General features: G+C 41.6%; 1 protein-coding gene across 5 annotated transcripts in view; it reads left to right on the forward strand.

The window, feature by feature from the left end:
- The window catches only part of sulf1 (sulfatase 1), a 77,399-nt gene that overhangs the window by 33,458 nt on the left and 25,530 nt on the right, over positions 1-18,411 (forward strand). For 2 of the 5 annotated variants that reach the window (XM_071485279.1, XM_071485280.1), the window contains exon 1: positions 8,221-8,363. The exons of 1 other annotated variant lie outside the window; for it this stretch is intronic. The gene's annotated coding sequence lies outside the window, so the exon portion shown is untranslated. Of the gene's footprint in view, positions 1-8,094; positions 8,364-18,411 lie in introns of those variants that run through there. 2 more of the 5 variants (XM_071485281.1, XM_071485277.1) reach the window with 2 other exon arrangements.

Here is an 18,411-nt window from a genome sequence, read left to right on the forward strand (position 1 = left end):
CATCACTGGAATTTGCACCTGTTGGAGACCTGGCTACTGTGGTCTCCTCTGCTAAAAGCTGTCCCTCTGGCTACTTCTGTGAAATATGCATTCTTTCATAAGCTAGGGCAGAACGATGGTATGGAAATGATTGAATAAATCTTAAGAAGCAAAGACAGCAGAGAGAGTTGCAACGGATGAAGAGCAGAGTAGATGAGGAGGGAGCTTAGGGAAGGGGAGGTTCCTGCCCTTGTACCTATTCTCATACAAATTATCTCTTATGCTGTGTGGCCCTTCAGTGGGTCATAAACATCCCAGTGGTTGTGCAGTTGTATAGTGGTGAGCCGTTCATGTTACTGATTTTCTCCCAGAGAGAGGAAGCGGAGTGAAGGGCGTAGATTAAAAGGCCTCTCCTCCCACCCGCGTGCGAATCACAAATCACATAGAGCCGCAATGCTTCGCTTTGCCCAGGAACCTGACAAACACCCTGTTAAAAGCCGCAGCCACATCCCTGTGTTTTCATCTTACTGGGCGCAGAAAACATAGTTTGTATACTAATTAAACATAGCACGCGCACCAAGTTTTCCATGTGGACACCAGTGCTGCTGTGGATGTCTATTAGCATTCCAGTGAAGTTTGTGTGCCTCATTTTTAGGTATTTTACTAACTGACTGCTTTTAGTTTGGCGGTGGCCATTGAGAGCAGAACTGATCATTCACCAGAGCTGTTATGTAGTGACATATCATTAAGCTACTATATGTCAACATGCGATGTATGCTCTCACCTGATCTCCCTTGTTCTTGCCACATTTTGCTGACAAATGAAAATTTTGTCCTTATCGGGGCTTGGGGCGAGTTAAGGCCTCTGAGGGGATAATTGAATGGCCTATCTGCCCCACGCAAATCCTAATTCTCCCTCTCAACAGGCCGCTGGCGGCATGCTTTATGGGATTATTTTCAACCAGGCATTTCGAACGTTGTAGGATACATAGGCCTTCCTTCCCACGTACCGCTGTCCCCCTCTCTCCTTGTTCCTTCCTTTCACCTTCTCGCCTGAGAGGATTAGTAAGTCAGGCTTCCGGAAACGGAGCACCACTCGGTGAGGATGAGACTTCCAAAAGCTCCTCAGAGACAGGAAGGAGCTGGACACTGGCTTTATACAACAATTACTGCTTTCTCTCATTGTCTTTTGGAGGTCAGTATTTTTAAAAGTTAACAAAGAGTTGGCCTGTTTTTCGCAGAGAATATTAGTGTAAACAAACACTTTTGGAGCAGATTTTTCTACTACCCAAGAGACTGAGTGGAGTCTGCGGAGTCGGGGGTATGAAGGGAAATGATTATTTGTTGAATGCATTATTGTTTGGTGGTGTGGAGACTGTTGACTTGTGGCTGCAGAGGAACTCTGCTCGAGGGGTCAATGATATGCTTTACTAATGCCTTTTTCCCTTTATCACAAATAAATCTTTTTGGAAGTAAAAACACATTCTTTGTCGAGACAAAAATATATCCTTGGCTTATTGACAGTTCTAGAATAAGGGTTCATATTCAGGTAGTGTTTAATCAAGTTTTATACTGAACAAGATTAACTCCTTAAACAAATGTATTTTGGCCCAAGTGAAAAAAGAACAGCTGTCATATTTGTTTTAAATCTTTCTATTGTAGAACTGTCCATCAAGAAGTCTTAATTAATTTTTTATTAAAGAATTACCATTTTTTGTGCCACTTCAGTATGCTGCTTCAGTATGAAACGCATCAAGGGTACTCTCCATAGGAGAAGCCAACTGTACAAAGCATAATGCAGTCAAAAGCTGCAAATTAGTGTCATTTCGATTTTATAACTGATTTTTTTAAATTTACCTTTTGTTAGGTTTCCATTTAAAAAACACAGATAAACAAAATACAAATGTGCAAAGTTTACACAAAACAGAAAGAAAAAAGGGTTAAAATTAAAATAAACAACAAGAGTATCCATCAACCATCTGTTTAATAAACAGAAGATAACATAAGAAAACATAACAAGAAAATCTGTATATATATATATATATATATATATATATATATATATATATATATATATATATATATATACATATATATATACACACATATATATATATATATATATATATATATATATATATATATATATATATATATATATATATATATATATATATATATATATATATATATATACATACATACATACATACATACATACATACATACATATACATGTACATACATATGCACACCCACTGGTCACACACCCTCATGTGAATATCCACATATGTGCACAATTATATCAACCCATAATAACTCTGCACTTGAAGAAAAAGAAAATTGTTTTAAATTGGAAGATATAGCTTTAATGTAAGTATATCACTGCTATACAAAACCAGGCCTTATAGTTGTCACATGTTTAAGCCATTGTGACGAATGTCCATCAAAGATATCAATTTGAATTCTTAGTATAAATGAAATTATCTCCATTATGTAAACTATGTGAATCTATTCATTTATAGTTGGTAAGTCTTTCTTAAGCCATTTGGGCCCAGGTGAAAAAAGCTCCCCCAACACCAAAAAGTAATTATCTCACTTCGCACAGTGAAGCTCCTCTACATTTCAAAGGTACATGAGTTTAAAATTAGAATAGACTGACATCTCAAAAACTGCCTCCAGGAAGCTGTTGACACTTTTTCAAACTGTTGACACAGGGACAATTCCAGAGGATGGGAAGTCTTTGGTGCTGGAGTACAGAAGAGTAAAGTCACAATCTTCATCTGAATTCTCTCCAGGTGGAAGAGCTTGTCATTAACCAGTCTGCAGATCTTGTCCCATTCTTCCAGTGTTGTTGTGAAATTACCCTCTGAGTATGGTCTCCTTTAATTTTGAAGAGCAGAATATAATTAAGATATACCCTTTGTAATTTTTCTCTCACATGTACTGCTCTTGTCTGACAAGACTGACAAAAGGCACAACATGTTTTGTAAATTCAAACCAAAACACTACAAGTGGATTTCAGTTGTATTGCTGTCTTCAGGGTCCCTGGGGCTTTGCCTGTGGAACCTGGTCACTACATGACTCCATTGTCTTAGCTGTCAGAATGATCAGTATCTCCCTGCTGTATCTCTCATATCTTCATGGCTTACAGCACTGGTTCCCAGCCATTTGCCCATTTACTAAGCCTTAAGGCTATCCCAAATCATTTCCGTCATCCTGTGATTCACCAGATCAGGGGAATGATAGGATTGGCTTCTTTCACTATCTGTTCCCAAGCAAATCTTGGAAGGCCCTAATCCTGCTTAAAGATGACTCCCTGGGTGGTCTGTCAGATTTCTACAGGACATATTCTATTAACTATAACTGATTTGATCATTTCTCACAACATAACACATATTTTAAGTTTGGAAAAGCAACTGAATCTCTTATTTCTGTATTCAAGCGAACACAGCATTAAAATAATTGTGAAAAGGACTTGGACATTTGATGGAATCAGAAGATATTGGGCCCCCTCTTTGCCACACGATGTGTAAAGGCTTGATGAGTAAGGGTGTCTCTGTGTTTGTTAGTACAGCAAGTAAGACCGAAGTAATCATAGTCTACACTGACACTTTATTGTTGTTATTTGGAAATCTGGATGCACTTACCTTTTCTCATGCCAAGAATTATCCAATGTTGGCTACATTCCTTCTGAACTAGATATATGGCAGTTGGTAATTATTTGCACCTGTTTATTATTACCAGTGGTACAACCTGTCATTTGGTAGTTTGTATGGAAATCAAACTTAAAATTTACTTCAGATCAAAAATGATCAGCAGAAGGATTAAGTCAACTGTACTTTGGCGAAGCTGGAAGAACATGTGTGATTGTGACATAAAGACAGCGTGGCTTATGGAAACAATTGTTTTCAGTGAAGGGTAGTCATTTCTGCTTCAAGTTATGAGGAAATAATAAATGTGCTAACTGCACTGAACAAATGACATTTTGTCAGTTAAAGGCCATAGGATTAAATAATGCTACACTAATAAAATACACTATTATCCTTAATTTTAAGTGGAACTGGCTTTCACAGTGTAACTGTTGGTTGGTGGCTGCGGCTGACCGCCATGTAAACATCTGCCAGAAAGGTGATAGGACATCTGGCATCTGACTGAAGTCTGTTGGTGGATGTCATTATGAACAGACCTCTAAATCCTATCATCATCACCTAACACTTGATCTCAGGTTACTCTTAATGAGTTCATTATGTGTGAGTGTATTCCCTTTGTCTGCAGCACTGCCATTTAGCTGGGTTTTCAAGAATAGGTGTCAGTCTTGATGTTTATTGTAGCAATGACTGGCTGCAATAAACTATCTTTTTGGTTTTAAAAAAAAAAACTCAGCGATACACACACACACACACACACACACACACACACACACACACACACACACATATAATGTGTTATTCAGTGTTTGGTTTATTACCTGTAAATTGAATCCCCCACATACACAACCATGTTCACATCCACATAACTTACTCTGTCATGGTGAATACTAAGATAAGGGTAATGGCTCAGTTAAGCAGTTTAAAAAGTATATTGACTTCTGCAGTAACCCTAGTTTACATCTTTTTGGTAGCTGAGTTACCAAAAAACTTGTCATATTTTGGGTAGCTCAATCAAATTATGGACAAGTAACCCTATAGTAATTGACTTTAATGCTTACACAGTAAAAGTGTTAACATGACGTTTAATTCTGGGCAAAATACACATTTTATTTTATGTGACTGTAGGGATTTGTTAATTGGCTTTATTCAGGATATTGTCACAGATGGCGCCATTGCATGTTGACATGCATGTGTAGTTTTCATGCATGTCAAGTCACATGTGTAGGACAAGGGCACATACATAGCACAGCAGGAGGGTGGTGTGAGGAGGGCTCCATCCGCATGCGTGTCATTGCATGTGTTCAGCTGTCACTGAACCACAGAAGTCCGTCCTCCTCTTTTCCTGACTGTCTCCTTCTGTTTTTCCTTAAACGTTGCCACCCCTCTGTCCCAACTGTACTCCTGTCTCCACTCTGTCCTCTCTTCTCTTGCCTTTCATTTCTCCTCTAGTCCCTTTACAACCACCTGTACATGTATTTTCCTGCTTTCTTGCTGGATCCCAGTTATCAGCTGTGCCACTTTGGCATGAACTTGAGATAACACTGATTCAACCCCCTGAAGTGTACAAGATCCTGGGAACCAGCAGGACCAAAGCTAATGTTGTATGTTGGAACTGTAAAGCAAAGAGAGTACATAGCCTTGGTCTTATAAACTCATTCTCACCTGTGTGTACAGGTAGAAAACAGTTTAGTCCTCTCAAGTGTGTCCATAAGCTCTACTCCCTGAGTTAGCAGTTAATTATTTGGTAGTCAATGTATTTCGTGTCCTCAAAAGAGATATCCCCCTAGTGCTCTATAGTAGCACAGAGGCAGGAGCATAGCTATGACACCCCTATGTATCTCATTCATCCATAGAGAATGGGGCTAGTGAACCGAGTAGCCCCCCAACACTGGCCTCTGCCTGCACCTGCAGCTCCAGCTGAAGGCAGGAAAGCTGGAAGCAAAAAGGGAGAAGTGAGTTTGAGATCTGAGGAGGCTTGGCCTTGGTTAAAGAATAAATCTTGGAGACAGTACGACATCACATGAAGTGCCCATAAGAGAGGTCTAAAACTGGCCATCCTAAAGGTGATTTCTCTGTAAGATAGCTGCCGTGATAAGGTTGGTAAAATCTTTGTTAAATGAGGGATAGGAAGATGGAGAGGGAATGGGGGTTACCACAGAACCTCTGGCCCCCCCGCAGGTCATTCAGTCATTCATAAGATGAGGCCATTTTATAGACCTCCCACTACCCTTGCTTTTGTTGCTGTTGTGTCCATCAGCGGAAGTGAAAATGGAAAATGGAGATTAAGGGTGGTCATACATCACACATCAGCCTGTTGGTATAAGGTAGAGGACCAATTTCTACCTCTGAAAAGTTTGGTTTCTACATGGGCCCTTGTTGGATAGCATGTTTTCTTCACAGATACTCGGCCTGATAACCTTTTCTGTCTGCATGGATTTATGATGTTTACAGATGTGCTCATCTCCTGAAAAAAACAGCCCCTCTGCCCCAGTGGGGCAGCCATCTTTAATCCAGTAAAGAGCAGAGGGATTTGGTCGCCCCTGGTCTGCCTGAAGGCCCTTTGGAAACCTCTCGGCCGTGAGAATGGGGGCTGGGGTTGGAGGTGTGGGTTGGGGTTTGTGTAGCCATGCAGGAGGGGCTGGGGACAGTCTTTGTGAATTTAGTTAATCTAATTTGAGCTCTTTCCCCCTAAGGCCTTTCTCTCCCTCACCACTGCCCCAAACATCAGTCCAAGCTAGGGAAAGTTTCACGTGTCCCTGGTGAAAATAGGCTTTGTTTAGTTTAATCCAATATCCTCATGTAAACCTGAGGGGAATGTAACTGGGAGCATCCACTGAAAAAAGTGACAGTATCTCTCTGCTAAAGTGGGAAGCTGATACGCATGGCATGTCTGAACAATATTCCATCGTAACATGTATTAGACTTTACCTAAATATGTATAAATAATTTCAGGATACCACAAATGGTTTTAAAGTTGTCTCTGTATGAAAAGAACTGAGGTTTAAAGAAGACATAAAAAGGTTTATATGGACAGAAAAAGTAACCATTGATTAAGGGTCAGTTGGAAAAGGACACTCAGTCTTCATTAATAACTGTCTGTAAACCTGTTTCAACTTAATGGAATTTATCAAAGTACAACTTAAAACAGAGGCCAGATGGAGAGGTGTTGAGGCTGCTTATAGAATGTAAATGAACCACTTAGAAGCTTTTCTTTGGTGTTTCACACCTCTGATTAACTCATTGTGATGCTGTCGGATATCAAATGGGCATTAACTCATTAGGTTTTGCCTTTGATGTTGCTCCTGAATATCATCAGGGTCTTGTAATCCTTTCTTAATGGATCAGTGAGTAGGACAGTAGTTCAACAAAAATGATTAATGTGACAGCTTTTCTCACCTCATGTTCCTTGCGCTTTGCATGAATGGTTTGAAAACTGGTTGATTCATTTAGGAAATGCTGCAGTAATGATGTTAATGTTGAAAGGCTGATAGTAAATGATAGATGTTTGCTTTATCAATATGCTGCCATCCAGCTGTAAACCCATACCCCTTCTTATCTTTACCTCTTTTCCTTTACTTGCTCCCTATAGTGTGCTCTTTCCTTAGCTTTGTAATTTAATGTGTTCCCCTGTGTTCTCCCTTTTAACTTAAGGCAATAGGTGGTGAAGGGCAGGAATGCAGCCGTGGGACTGTAAGGATTTATCACACTAAGGTGTGAGGGCTCCTGCCTGTGCTTCTGTGCCTGCAGATGTAACAGTTGAGTGCCAACAGCATTCCCACCACGAAGCCAATACAAAATTTTATTGCTTCTTAAGTTTGATTCTTTAGACCACATACTCTGTGGCTGCAGGGAGAGGAGTGGGAGGAAAGGGGTCAGGGACAGAGGGTTAAGGAGATCCTGTGTGCATATTGTTGATTGTGCAATTGTTCAGTAACATTACCAGAAAGGTAATGTTAAGCATGAGAATAGTTCATCTCCATCTTTATCTTTGCTGTCTCTGCTTTTGCCACCTAAACAAGCTCTCTCTCTCTCTCTCTCTCTCTCTCTCTCTCTCTCTCTCCCTCTCTCTCTCTCCCTGTGTTTCTGTCTTTCTCGCCCTCTCTCTCTCTCTCTCTCTCTCTCTCTCTCTCTCTCTCTCTCTCTCTCTGTCTCTCTGTCTCTCTACTCTTGCTCTCTCTCCCTCTCCCCTCCCATTCCTCCTCTTTCCACTCCTCTCACTCTCCCTGTCCCTTCCTCCTGCTCTGCCTCTCAGGTTACGATGACTGGGGGTTTTCTTGCTTCCATCTCGTAGCCTGTGTGTGTGTGTGTGTCTGTCTGTGTGTGTGACTGTGTGTGTGTGTGTGTGTGTGTGACTGTGTGTGTGTCTCCCTCTGCGCTGAGCTGTGTCCTTGTCCCTGCCTCCTGGCAGCAAGGAGCCACCCAGCAGCCGGTTTGTGATTGGGCAGGGGAGTGGGGTTCTTGACACAGTGCGGTGCTGACTGCTCTGGGACGTGTTTCAACAGATGGTCGAGGTTAGAGAGTGTCATCACATTGGAGAGAGGATTAGAAGAGAGAGGTTGTCTTCCAGGAGCCGTGTGGTCCCCCTGCTCTTCAACCCCAAAATCCCAGCACCAAGACATAAACCCCTCTATGAGCGGAGGGAGACCCGGTGAAGAACTGCAAGGAGAAAACTCAGTGAGGAATCCTAGCCTTGCCTCTCACTCGGCCAACACTCTGCTCTCCTGCCTTCCAGGTACTTCACAACTTTCTCACTCTTTTTTTTGTCTTTTATACCTTTTTTTTCCCCACTGCTTTTGCAGTGTCAGTGCCTGTTAGTTTATTCAGTTAGAAGTAAATTTGTGATGCAGCTTACAGTCAGGAGTTGGAGTCTTTAAGTGGGGATTTATAGTGGTGGTGAGCTGTGCTGTTTCTGCAGTGAATCTGTGTTGCCCGTACAGCAGCTCCGTGTGTTTGCAGGACTTCATAGTTTTCCCCCTGAATGACAGGAATTCCCTCCATCGCAAATTCTTCCGTCTCAAGGGATTAGAAGGCAGCACATTCCATTAATGCCATTTTTCCCCAATCCATAAGCACTCATCTGTTAATTTGTAGTTTTCTGAATTCAGGATTTTAGAAAGGCATAGGCACTGACTGATTAGGAAAAGCTTGCTGTCATTAAAAAGGAAGGCTGTATAATAACCTGTGGGATTGGGGGAATCCTATAAATTGGAATATGGAAAAGGGTTAAAAAAAATCATTTTGTATTTTATTCAGTTTGCATATCTTTATCTTGAACGCATCACCCTCTTATTTTATCCAAAAACTTAAATAAAGATTAGTAGTTTTCTTGTTAATTTTGTCAGTTCTTACACTAGAAATACTTTTTCTACCTTTCTAAAACTCGGTGTGGCATTTAACATTCCCTCACTTCAGCCCAGATAAGTTTTTTCATAAATCTTATTCAGAGTGCACTTCTGGCAGATGGTGTCAGTATACGCTAAATGGATGAGCTGCTGAAGAGCGCTTTCCGGACAAACTGTCAGAGCTAGGCAGAGAGGCAGAGACTCAGGGAATGTACACCTCACTTCAGCTATTTAGCTCAAGTCAAGTGAGAAGGGAAACTTGCCAGTGGAGTGGGAATATGATGTATAGTATTTATACCTTGCTCCAGGCACTGTGTGTGTGTCTGTACGTGTGTGTGTATGAGGTGTTTGCAAATGGAGATTGTGCAGCTGTGAAAGACTGCATGGACAGCAGCCGGGCTTAGACGAGAGGAGGTTGTATAGGTGAAAGCTGCTGTTGTGTGACTTTGTGTTTACCTTGGTAAACCAGTCATAGCTACACTTCCTGCTTGTTACTTGAAGCATTTGTGATGTTATGACTGCTGCTTAGAGGCTGCTGGAAATGTTCACACAAAAGGTAGTTGCATAAGCAGATCGATCAGGGAAACAGTTAAGGTAAGTTGATAGGTCTTTTTATTTTAAGGATATTCTGGCACGGTTTGAACCACTGTAAAAGATATTTAGTAAAGTTTTGACTTACGGATTTCTTTTTTTTGTATTAGTTTGAATCTAAATGCTCTAATAATCTAAACGCTGTAGCTGAATATATTTTTTACTTCTCTTAATATTTAAATTCACCTGTAAAAAATCTTTCTGTTTTAAGAATCAAGTGAGTGACTTCTCTCTGTTCTTCAGTTTGTTGAGTCAATGTGACAAAAAGTACAGAATTTATCCTCCTGAGTTTTCCCGAAATTAAGTGTACTGTGGCCCTGTTCAAAGCAGACTGCTTTTACCAGTCATAATTAGCATAACATATAACAGACTGGCTTACATCTCAATACTCAAGCAGTGTCAATGTGTTACTGAGTGTATAGGCTGATGGAAAGATGGAGAACCCTGACTTCAAACTGGGTATTGACGAGACTGATCCATAAATCCACCCTTCACTTCAGTTTCACCCAGCAGCATTTAGATTGAATTTCTGATTTCCTTACCCAGAGCCAAAGCAGCTTTAGTGCATTTTTAAAATGCAGCGCTTACTGCCAGTTCAGAAGAGAAGGGAGATCCTTTAAACAGTTTAGCTTCACTGTGCTACAAACAAGAGCATGAGCAGCTGCTGCAAATAATTAGGTTCTAGGGGGTAGACGCTTGCCAAGACAAACGTTGTTCCAGTAGCGGCGCTGCCATCATTCGAATCTTGTGTGTGTGTGTGTGTGTGCAAGCAATAAGTTAATTAATTTGTTCTTCTAAGTATGGTGAGTGATGGAAGGGAAGTGTAAGGGAAAAGAAGAGGTAGTATCTGTGGTTTTTATGATTTGTGCAAAATGGGAGCTGCAGTGTGTGTGTGTGTGTGTGTCTGTGTGCGTGTGCACACACGGCAGTGAATCAGACACTTCCCAGACATCTTTGCATGACTTCATACGTGTCAACTCATGAACAAGGTCTAAGGCATTCATGAATAACACACTAATTATCAAAGGAAATAAAAAAGGCACTAAATATTGGTTCTAATAGCTGTTATACCTGTCACAACTACTGCATTCCAGTATGTGGGAGCAGTGGAGATTGAAGGCAATCCTTAGCAGGTATTTTAGCAGCAGGTTTCCATTCTTTCTTTCTCATCAACTCCAAATAAAAAAACAGCTAGAGGAGTTTTAACATGACTCTGCCATCTCCTCCCCAAATCAGCACCATAATTGTATCTCAGCTGAGTCAGACTGTTATCATGCTGCATTTTACCTTCTCAGTTTGACTCCACAATGACAGACGTCATAAATGGAGGCGTATTATAGGGTTGTCTTAGTTGCAGTAAACTGACTTCCCAGTCTCCTGTAACAATAGGAAGATACTTGTGGTTAACTAAAGAGGAGTTGAGATTGTGTTGAAATGGAAAAAAACTGGATCTAGAAATGGGAAGTCAGGGATTATCCAAACTGCCATGAACATTTGATCAATTTGCTCCTAATCAGTAAAAGTGGCTGATTTTTTTTTAAGATTCATTTAATAAATTCTGTTACTGAATTTTTCAACATCTTTGCGATCAAAGACTCATCTTTATGGAACATATGTGACTCTATAACTACAGTTTGTGTGTGTTCTCTTGTGTGCGAGCATGTTAAGAAAAGATTTCCTAAACCATCCTCTCCTCCGGCACTTGTTTATCTCTTCAGCTTAATGATAGTGTTCGTCGTACTAGCCTGATTGCATAGTAGCACTGGAGTAGATTGCACAGTCCTATCACTGCAAATGGCCAGTATTTGAACAGTGAGCATTTGGCATGCTTTTATTTATGTGGGAGCTTGAAAGGCTATCTTTAGATGAGTCAGCCACTTTCTTTCAGTTCCTTTGTTGTCCTCACTGATCAAACATTGCCATGGAGTTTCAATACACACACACACACCTACAGGCCTTAAACGAGAAGTGTCCTTGACTTGTGAGGACAGATCTACAGGGAAATATGCCAGGCACATCTGGATGAGCACAAACACACACCTCATAGTTCTATTTTGGGGTATTTGGGAGCTCACAATAGCACCCCCATGTGTTTGTTCAGCCTCTCATTTGAGCAGTAAAGGTCAGGGCATGCAAACATCACATCCAGCTCATCACTTGGCAGGAATGCCTGATGTGTCTGACTCTGGCATTCGTCCCCTTTTGTCTTGAGCCTCTGCCTGATGATTAGTTGGAAAAATATGTTTATGTTTTGTGAGGAAAAGGTTTTGCAGCTGACCCCTGACCAGGTTCTTGTAATTGTGGACATGAGAGAAGATGTGAGATTGCTGTTAGTGGCTAAAACTGCACATTGATGAATAAAGCCTGAGTGAGAGAAAGAGGATGTTCAGGCTTTTTCTGTGACGTCCAGAGCAGCTTTTGTTCAAATGTCACTGCACATAGATGCAGCATGGACTTAAGAGGGAGAAAGAGAAAGCTGGGTCAAAAGAGACAACAGAGAGGGGGAAGTGGAAGAGGGATAAAGAAGAAGAGGCCAAGATAAGAGAAAGGGAGGTGTGAACATGTGATAAAGAGGGGAGGAAAGTAAGAGTTTGAAGTGGAGGGAAAAGATCCAGTGATCTTGTTGTGATCAGAGGCTTGATCTTGTGCACATGTTCTTGGTTGTCACGCACACGTGTGCACATTTGAAACACATGGACACAAACATAATCTTCTTGTGGCACACGCATGTACAAAAGAGAAACATAGAAAAACGTGTACATACACACACATTATCCACAAGCTTACCCCCCTACGTCCACCACCCCCCAGTGAGCTGCACTGTCCCTGCTTTGTCATCTCTCTTGTCCAATAATCCCCTCCCCAGGGAGAAGCAATCTGTTTTAGATTTGAAAGAGAAAGGGCCCTGCCTGTATCACGTACAATTAAGCAGCCGTCAGAATGCGTCGGCGTAAGTTTGGAGGGAGAAGTGCTGCCACTGGGGGGTTGTCCCTTTCATCCACCGCCTTTCCAGAATGGAGATAATGGGGTGGGAGGGTTGGAGGGATGGGAATGGATGGGGGGGGCAGAAGGAATGAATACGTTTCCTCACCCCTCTATCCCGCTCCACAGCTCGACTAATAGAAGCCAGCATGCGTTTGTTTCAGCTCTTCTGCCCCCTTTCTTTCCTTCTCCCCTGGAGCGGGCGAACACATTCAGCCTCTGCCAGCGCTCCCCTCCTCTGCCCGTGTGCATCTATGTGTGTGTGTGTACACGCACAGGCAGTTAGATGTGTGGACTTGGCCATGTGCTACTGGTAGCCTCTGGTCCTGTTTGCCCTTACTCCAACAGCCCGGCTTTGCCATTTGGATGCTGGATCTTTGAACAGTTGTGGTATTAAAGGTTGAGTAACTTTGTTTACGCTGACAAGGTCCAGCATTGCATGACATACATTATCTTCACTTTGCTTTTCTCGAATTGCCCACGGCAAGTTCAGCTAAGTTTGGTTGGTGTGTCTTGAACATGTTGGGATGATGTATTGACTACATTCCTTCAACTTTGGCTTGAGTGTAAAGAAATGGAAGCACTTGCAGGGGTAAGCTTCTGGTTTTATGCTTTGTAAGCTAAATAGTCCTCCAGTTGATATGGCATTTTCGGTATTTCACAATGCACTAAGATGTGGAATTTTTACCAGGCGGGATAAAGTTAATGAAATTACAAATGACGTTACTGCATGCTTTGAAAGCCACGCACTGAGCCAGAGGCAATGGAAAGGAGAGCTCACCTGTGTACAAATTACAGGTTATGTGTCTGTCTGTGTTCAAGTCTGACTGATTCTTGCTCTGACTGTTTGACTGAATGACTAGTGCGCACACAAGGAGTATACAATATCCAAATACACACATGCATATGTGCCCACAGGCATGGACAGAGGGGAGTGCTGAATAGGCACAGGTGCAGTCGGACGAATACGGTTTTTATGAGTGGTATCATGTTGGTGTGTCACAGCCATGGAGAAGTTTGTTTATGGCGTCCAGGGTCACGCAGGCAGGTTCTCATGGTCTATGTTTGTCTACGGTTCCCAGAGAATATGCCTACACATGCTCCACATTTTAGGGGTGTTTAGTTTCATGTGCCAGCAGCAGTGCTACACTTAACTGGGGTTTGCTGACTGAGCTGCTAACATCTCACCCTGAGGAATACACTTTTTCTTTTTCTTTTTTTTTTCTAAATGATGGCCTCTCGGAATGGAGTTGGTTTGTTCTTATATAAAGTAATAAGAAGAACTTCTATTAAATGTTGAATGTTCATTGACATTTAATTCTCTTGTATCAGCAGTAGTTCCCTTTATGGATCAGTAAAGCGTATAAAGCGTATTTCAGGTCAGTTGACTAGTGGCTAAAAGGAGTAAAGGGCCACTTAGTCTGACCTTTGCAGCAAGCCTATCCTAACAGTATTATCAGAACTATAAATCACCCATTTAGCTAGGTAATCAGCTCAACCTAAACAGCTGTTGGCAACAATAAATTTATGATTGGTTATACTATGTTTATTGGCTTAGTTCATAATCATCGACCAAAAAAAATTAGTTAATTCCCAATATATTTCAAGACTTTCTATTCCATCAAACACAGTTCTTGTTCAGTTGGAACCCAGATTCATCTGTTTTGTACTTGTTAAAACACTTCTGTCATTTCTGTCTCTATTGAAATTGACATAGTTCTCTTCAGACTGTATAATGAGTGAAGAGAACTCTATTATTTTTACTCTAAGCACAGACCCGTACAAACACAAAGTAGAGCTCGGTTTGCTATGTAAAATATTTGTCTACTTTTTAATAAATCTAGAACTAAAACACTTTTTTTGTTAATTTGTAACCCAAGCACCTAGAGAGAGAGAGAGAGAGAGACGCCCATTCCTTCCTAATTACTTGTTACTACTCAACAACACACGTCTTTTTTTCCTTTGTCAATGTTCACATTATACAAGAGAGAGAATTCAAGTCACACTTCTGAAGTTAGTAGTCAGTGAACTTTACAGGACTATTGAACTTGGTAACCTGACGAAAAAAAAATCTTTCTTTCTTTCTTTCTTTCTTTCTTTCTTTCTTTCTTTCTTTCTTTCTTTCTTTCTTTCTTTCTTTCTTTCTTTCCTTCTTTCTTTCTTTCTTTCTTTCTTTCTTTCTTTCTTTCTTTCTTTCTTTCTTTCTTTCTTTCTTTCTCTGTGCCACCATGCTGATGATTTCATGGAAAAGAAGTCAATCTCTTTATTCTTGACAATTACCTCAGTGGAAACCCATTGAAGCAATTTGCCATAGCTCTCTTTTGTGGTAAAAGGAATAATTTATCTGGGGTATATTTGACGCGTCAAAGAGACAAGAAAGCCACCCGTGAGTGAGCAATACATTCTGCTCCCTCTCGCTCCGACTTTCTCTGGAGCTCTTGCAGCCTGATAGAGTGTTTCTGATGGGAGTGTGGGTTTTGACAAGAAAGTGGCTGGAGGAATATGAATGTGCTGTATTTTATTCATCTAAGGTCTCCTATCGCTAATGGTTTCCATTCATGGCTTAGAATAGATTTAACAAGAAAGTGCTTGCTTTAGGCTCATATCATATAACTTTGGCTGCAGATCCTGTGATTGTGATTCCATGTTTTCATATCACTCTAAATCAGAGGAGTGGTTTCCCATTCGTTCAAACCCCCTTCACTCTCTCACCCTTTTCCTCACCCTCTTGAATGGTAAATCTTCTTTTCCACTTGTAAAACTGAACCTCACTTGAAAAGTCTCCAGGAAGAGCAGTACACACCTTAGGAAAGATATACGAAAACATTACGTCTAATGTATTTTGATGTGCATCAGGGCTCTGAACATAATGACCATTAGTATACGTGAGTGACACCAGTCGTGTCGACTGACTCTCAGCCCCATTTGTCAAATGAGATTTTTTCGCAGATATACAGAGCCCAACAAAGGGTGCCCATTGTTCAGGATATGAACATTTAAATACACACCACCTTGAGGACAGGAACACACATGCACACACCCATATACAAATAAATACAGGCAGCTTTGCCCATTTCTGAAATGACCTTGTGTGTTTTCTAATCACTTCCCTCTTGGGGTGCTCAGAACCCCCTCGTGATTTCCAACAGACCACCTGGTGGCCCTCAAACCATTCCCACTTTGAAGTCTATTGGACCAGGATTCATTTAATTATACATTAAGATGTATCCATAATATTGATGGGGTGGCCTGGCAGCCTTGGCACTACAAAGGGTCTCTTACCAGGTCCGGGAGAAACATGAGGGGTTTGACTAATAGCCGTGAATGCACCCACTCCAGGTTCACATTTCACTGAATTGAGGCCATTCTTCCTCATTAAAGCAGCCTGCGTTGTTCTCTAAACACACCGCATACCAATGGATGGGAATCATTTCTAGCTATAACATGAAGTTTTATAGTTGTAACATGGATGAAATGAGGATTCTGCCTGTGCCTATCGAGGTAGAAAGTGGTGTAGCCGTAAACATGTCGGAACAAAGAGCCAGTGATCTCTCCTCACTGCCTTGCACTTGGTTTTCTCGCTGGAATTTTGTCATAGAACCTACACCAATTTGGGCATTTTGGTCAAACAAATCAGTGGAGTTAAGAGTCTGAAAACACCAAGGTTTGAGCCTGTTCCCAGTGCGTACCCACAGCCAAGTGAGTGCCCTGGGACAGAGCTCTCCTTCAGTGAGCCCAGTGTGGCTGACGGGTGGGTCTTGGTGGGTACAATGTGCTGCCCTTGGCCCACTGGGGACAGCGGGCCCTGACACAGGCCCTCCTCAGTGTAAAAGGCCCTCGTCAGTCCTCATGGCAGCAGACCAGCCGAATTCCCTCGGATTACAGAAATATTTGGACAAACCTCAGTATTAATCTAAGACCTCGCCATAATCATTTTTCCCCTCTGAAACGGAGAGCAGCCTACCCTGAAAATTGTCACTCGTCTGAAGCAGAAAGAGATCTGTTCCTCATGTTTATCTCTTCTGGATTGTTTTTCAGATCAGTTTGCAACTTACCATCTACTATATCTCTGTAATTTTTATTCCCTGCCTGCCATAATTCTCTCATGGTAGACATTTGAGTGGAGTTCCTGCACAGAGTTATGACTGCACACTTTTACCGAAAGGCTTTTACCGTTATTGCTAGTCATGCAGACTGTGGTCACAGAACAACCTACAGAATTCAACTATCCCATTAGACTTTAATTCCCCACTCTTTGCAATCATTCCTCTGTGACTTGGCTGCCATAGAGATGGACTGTACAAATAGAGAGGGAGCGAGAGAGAGAGAGAGAGAATGGGCAGAAATAAGTGGGGATTTGAGGTGCTTTGAAATGGCCATTGTCCTTAATAGCAGGGCCCTTTATGAATGAATGATTTACTTTAGTGGGGCATGGCATCTGGTTTGGGTTTGACTTGCATCTTGTTTTGGGAACGTGGACCCCTTCACCTCGAGATGCTCCATGTTAACTTGAACAAGATCCAAAGCCCATGGGTGGACAAATACGTTGCTTTAAGGGATGCATGGATTCTTGGTGGTCAGTTGGTGTGTTTTTTTTCTTTTGTTTTTTTTTTCACTACAGAAGAATTCTTTAATGCGACTTCTCAGTGTGTCTGCTGTTCTGCAGTGACAGCTGATAAATGTACAGACTGCCACTGCTGACTGAACAGAAACTAAGAAAGAATCAGCCTGTTTCCCATTGATAAAATGAATGTGCAGGCTGATCACAACCAGGCTTTTACAAGACTTTTGTTACCGTCATACCTCTGTACTGAACCCCCTCCACTCTATGTTTTCTTCCTTCAGAGTTTCCCCTCTTAACCCCTGTGTGTGGGTAGCCTCAGGTTGCTGAGGTTAGGTTAAACAAGCCACCATCAAAGCCATATTACCACTCGGGTCAGAGGAGGGTCAGGGTGCAGCAGGGTGTGTGGTTTGAGGCCCTAACTGGAGGGCACAACTGCCAGCCAGCCGAATAGTACTGCCCTGGATGGTTACACAAGCAGCAAATCTATTATGCTCAGCTTTACTCGGTGCACAAAGCACAGCTGTCTGTGTAGCCATACCAAATCACTGAGCAATGCTGCTTGTGCCAAAGGAGAGTAAGTGAAAGAGCTGTTTTCTGCAAGTAAAGTAGGAAAAAACCTTTACTATCATGAAAGTAAAGATTAGTGAGGTGTTGAGGTGTGCTAAAAGTCCCTAGTGTTGATGGCCATTAATCTGAAAATTGCACATCTTTTATGTATCTGGCAGCTGTGTGACTGAAAACTCCATAGTAGCCTTTTTGTTCTCGTCCTTTGAACCCCTGGGCATTTTACGTTCCTCCGATCCATCCCCAATATTCCTCCCCCAGCTTAACCATGATGAGTACAGTAAAGGCTCATTTAAAGGGTCATTAGTGCTAATCCCCCAAAACAATGAGGAAGGAGTAACAATGCACTCCCTAGTCCTTAGACTCTGTCCAGGAATAAAGACCCTCCTGTCTGCTCCACAGATGTATAGAAGAGGCATGTTCTACTTATATCACGTTGTATGACATAAATAAATGAGTCAGTGAAAATTAAGTGTTTATGAAAATGACATGAAACATTATTCTCACAGAGGATTCTCAAGGAGTTTGTGAAATTGGCAACATGCATTTAAACTCAGATGTTGGAGGCAACTAAGAAGCAGTGGCAATAACAGAAGAGATATTCAGAAGCCAAGTATATAAAAACTTTCAGATTTCAGCATATTCACTCATACTGTTGTGTATTTATGGTGTATTAGTTATTAGTTTTGAACACATCCAGTCATGTTTAGCTGAATTTACTGGCTACCTTCACTACT

Source organism: Trachinotus anak, unplaced genomic scaffold, assembly GCF_046630095.1.
Source record: "Trachinotus anak isolate AG129_WGS33_773 ecotype Australia unplaced genomic scaffold, CSIRO_AGI_Tana_v1 ptg000009l, whole genome shotgun sequence".
Classification (NCBI taxonomy): Eukaryota; Metazoa; Chordata; class Actinopteri; order Carangiformes; family Carangidae; genus Trachinotus; species Trachinotus anak.